Genomic DNA, 5,425 nt, shown 5'->3' with positions numbered 1-5,425 from the left:
GCAAATATTTCAAATCCTTTTCCTTGACCTCTGTGTTTGTATTATTAAAGCTTTAACATGACATATATCATTTATATGTTGATCATTAAATTATGTATAAAATTGATGTTTTATTTCTAACTATTAATCCACTCTAAAGTAGAATATTCATTTTATACTCATTTTAAGTGCAATCATTACCTCAATAACATTTAGTAGTCCTTCATTGTACACTATGCATGCTAAACATAATTAACATTAATCAATTCTCTATTTATAAATGCAACTATTAAAGTTATAAAACTACATAAGGAACTTTGTAATCCTTATATTGCTCTATTATGGTAAGAGGCATGTGTAAGGAGAACAACCTACTCTCCTAAATGTAACTTTAAACATAACAACAATCGTAATTCTAACCGTGGTCCTACTTTTCCCCTAAACCTAATTCTAATGCTTTTTCTACCCCTAACTCAAACTATAAGCCTAATTTCAACTTAGAATTTAACCCTAACTCATATTTTAACCCTAACCCTAACCCTACCCCTAACCCTACCCCTACCTCTAACACTAACATTAATTGTACCTTTAACCATTGTCCTACTTTTCACCTAACCTAATCCTAACTCTAATTTTGACTCTAACACTAACTCATACTCTAACCATAAACTGAAACCTAACCTTAACCTTAACCTTATCTCTAACCCTAACCCTAACCCTAACCCTAACCCTAATACTAACACTAACCCTAACCCTACCCCTACCCCTAACTCTAACTCTAAATATAACTCTATCATAATTATAATATAGCACTAAGCCTAACCCTAACTTTATGCTGACTAAAATTGTAACCCTAACTCAAACCCATACTTTAACCTTAACCTTGATGTAACTCTATATATATCACTAACTCAATATATAAACCTAACCCTAACCATAACCCATAATCTAACCCTTTCTCTACCCCTTTGTCTAACTCCACCCATAATCATAACTCTAACCCTATTACACCCCTAACTCTAACTATGAATCTAACTCTACCATAATTTTACTTTAATATTAACCCTACCTCTAACCCTAAATCTATCCTTAAACTTGACTTAAAAATCTAACCTTAACCCTAACTCTAACATTAACCCTAATTCAAACCCTACTTGTAATATTAAATCTATTTGTAACTCTAACCCTAACCCTAATTGTAATTCTAACCCAAACTCTAACTTTAACTCTATCTCTAACTATAACCCTAACTCTAACCCTAAGTCAAACTCATGCTCTAACCCTTAACCTAACCCTATCCTCGACCATAACCCTAAGCCTAATACTAACCCTTTCTCTACCCCTATCTATAACCCTAACCCTAACCCTAACTCTAATCCTAACCTTAACCATAACTCTAATCCTATCACTAACCTTAACCTTACTCCTACCCCTACCTCTAACTATAAATCTAACTCTACCATATCTACACTTTAACCCTAATCCTAACCCTAACTCTAACCTTGACCTTAACTCAAACGCTTACGCTAAATTTGACCCTAATGCTACCTCTATATATAACACTATCTCTATATAAACATAACCCTAACAATAACCTTATGCCTAACCCTTTCTCTATCTCTAACCCTAACCCTAACCCTGATTGTAACCCTACCCCTACCTCTAATTGCAACCCTGAATCTAACTCTACCATAATTGAACTTTAACCCTAACAATTATTTTAACTCCAACCCTAACCCTAACCATGACTGTAACCCTACCCCTACCTCTAATTGTAGGCCTAAATCTAACTCTACCATAAATGGACTTTAACTCTAACCCTAACAATTATTTTAACCCTAAAGCTAACCCTAACTCTAACCCTTTCTATAGACCTATCTCTAACCCTGACCCTAACTCTAATTCTAACCCTAACACTAACCCTAAACCTTACCCCAACCATACCCATAACCCTAACCCTAACTCTAACTCTAACTATAAATCTAATTCTACCATAATTAGACTCTAATCCTAACTGTATCCCTTAGTTTAATCTTGACTAAAACCCTAACAATAACTCTATCCTTAACCCCAACTCAAAACTCTAACCCTAACCTTAACCCTTACTTTAATCTTCACTAAAATCCTAACCCTAACTCTAACCTTAACCCCGATTCAAAACTCTAACTGAAACCTTAACCCGTACATAAATCTTCACTAAAAACCTAACCCTTATTTTAACTCTAATTCTAACTCTACCTCAACCATAACTCTAATTCTAACCCTAACCCTAACAATAATAGTAACCTAAACCCTAATTCTTACCATTGTCCTTACCCTAACCCTAACACCAACACACTCTAATTCTAAACCTAACCCTAACTCTAACCCTAAGAATAGTCATAATCCTAAAATAGCCCTTGCCCTAGTCCTAACCCTAACCCTAACTCTAATTGTAACTCTACTCCTAATCCTAACTCTACCTTTAATTCTAACCCTAACCCTAACCCTAACTCTAATTAAAATCCTAACCCTAACCCTAACGATAACCCTAACTCTACTCTTCAATATAACAATTTACCTAACAATATCCTTAAAATAAAACTCAATTAAAATGATAAGAATTTTTAAAAAAAATGTTGAATAATTTTATACTACTACTATTTTATAGTAAGTTTATACAACTATATTTAAAAAGAAATAAAAAAATCAATACTAACCTTATCAAAAATAGAAAAATTAAAAATTACTTTGTTGGTTGCGCCGCGACTGCCACTAGCTTATATATATATATATATATAAATATATATATATTACGCCGAGAGTAATCATTCTCGAGGCGCGTATTTTCATTTTCATAAATCCCAACTGTGATTAAAATAACCTTGGGATTAAATGAAAATAGGTGCCTCGAGAATGATTACTCTCGGCGTAATATATATATAGGTAGATATAAGCTAGTTTATAGTATGTAGTATCATAGTTTGGCTTAATCGTGCATGTAAGCTCACAAATTATGTTGAGGACGTTATAACTTTTCCATAATTATTGTCTATCTAACCGAGTCTAATATTCAATTAGTTCTATTTAGAGATCGACAGATTAATATTTGTATTTTCCTATATTTATGAAAAAAATTGTCAATCTTTTTTTTATTTGTTGTCCTATGATTACCATTATTGTTTATTTAGTTTGTATATCATAGGTTCAAGACATTGATTTAGTTTATGTGATTATGATACCCTATTGTTCCCTCCCACCCAATGTTGCATGTTACGTATAGAATCCCCCGGCCCGGCATCACAATGAAATGGTGGAATATGGAACAATGGTTTAAACAACTAAATCTGCTAGGGGTGTAGGATTTCCTTCTTAAGCAATAGGATCTACTATTATGTTGTTGGTGCTTAAACTACTGAATATGGTACTGAGTAAACTGCTCTAGCGTTCTATCTTCTTTAGTTCATTTATATATTGGACCTAAATGAGTAGAAGGGAAAAATTCTATCTTTAATCACTCTAATGAATTTTGTTGTTCTTCATAAGTATTTATATTTAGATTCATCAATATATATATATATATATATATATATATATATATATATATATATATATATATATATATATATATATATATATATATATATATATATATATATATATATATATATATATATTTATTTATTTATTTATTTCTTTTTCTTTTTCTTTTTCTTTTTTCTTTTTTGTCTAGTAGAGAATAATAAAAAAAAATTCTATGTAGAAAATTTATCATACGAATTTTATAGAGTTCTTTGAAATATACTTTTATAAAAGATTAAAAAATAAGTCTTATGCATATTATTGAAGTTTTGGAAGATTCCAAGGAAAAAAAACTTGAGAAAATTATTTTTATAATAAATGAAAAACAATAATTTTTATGGATATTGTTGAAGTTTTGGACGATTCTAAAGAGAGCACATATGAAATGATGGTCATAGATACCAGATTTGTTGGGCTTATTTACTTTACATGTACATAATTATCATTTTATTATTATAATATATTTAGTTGATATAGAAAATAATTAATGTTCATGTACTAAATTCAAAGACACCCACCTAGCTTTCTATTAGTTTTGAGTTAACTGCTATACTTGTTGCATTGCTTATTACTATATATTACTTAGGGGAACTCAGTGTGTATCAAAGATCCATTTTCAATAGAAAATAATCTTCCTGGTAAATAATTCTCCTACAATTTTATTTTGAAAATTGGTTTGATAGTTTTTTCCAGTCATTTCAATTAGAATGGGAGGTGTATACACTTGATATTTTTGATAAAATATTATATTTTTTTAATGTTCTTAATCTAGTTATATTCTATGAATAGGTATTTAATGCATAGAATATGTAGATTTAATTAAGCGATCCTTTTTATTTATATTCTAATTATTCTAATGAGATATATTGTACAATTCTTTTAGACTTGTGTAATAATGTAGAAAAAACCAACCCTACATATCAAAACTAATTATTTATGTCCACAAAAAATGTTTTAATTAAAATCTAATAGATCAAAAGTGAATAGGATAAGGTACTTTTTAAACTATTCTATGTTGGACCACCTCTCCTTTCTAGAAACAATTTTCTTCAAGAAGGCAGTTAGTAGATAAGAGAAAATATTAGAGAAAGTTTTGTGATAAATTAAGAGAACAACAATTAGTCAAGCAATGTTGTGTGTAGCAACTTGAGTTTGATTCACAATTTAAAAATAAAAATTCAAAGAGTATTTCTAAGTTTGTGAGTTTGACAAAAATAAATAATTGATTTTATATATGATTTATAGCCAAAAAAGACTGTAAATTTAATTTTCATTAAAGCTAAGTAAAGTAGTTAGGATCTATTAACTTGGTATTAAAGGTCTAAAATCTATATATAGAACCAAGATTTGTGATACATATTTCAAAAGAAGAAAATAATTTTATTTTTTTTGTCTCAAGATTCTTTTGTCTATGTTAATTAGTGTTCAATTAGGGATGCATCCTAGAGTGATTATATGGCCATCCTCAATGTGGCACAAGGTTGATGTGATGAAAATCCAAGTGGCGAAGATACTTCTTAGAGACATTGAGGAAGGGATTTCTTAGAGGAAGAGAGTTCTATAGAAAATGAAAGGAATAGATTTCCTAAATATATTGTAAAGAGGACATTTCTTAGATATATTGTGAGGAATAGATTTCCAATAAACACTTATAACGAAGGTAAATGAAAAAATCAGTAAGGGAAGTAGAGGCAATTATACTTCTAGGTTGAAATTACTATACATTCTTTGTTAATTTTTAGATTCTTTTGAAGAGGATATTTTAAACATATTTTTGTGTGCACATTTAGTGAGATGTTTTCTTAGAAGAGAGAGGATTGTGATGATAAAATTAATTTTGTACAACTATTGTGGCAATCTTATAGTCTATTATTGTTCTTGAAGC

Source organism: Cupressus sempervirens, chromosome 11 (assembly GCF_028749045.1).
Source record: "Cupressus sempervirens isolate cs-2001-9-10 chromosome 11, ASM2874904v1, whole genome shotgun sequence".
Lineage (NCBI taxonomy): Eukaryota > Viridiplantae > Streptophyta > Pinopsida > Cupressales > Cupressaceae > Cupressus > Cupressus sempervirens.
This window is presented reverse-complemented; position numbering follows the sequence as displayed.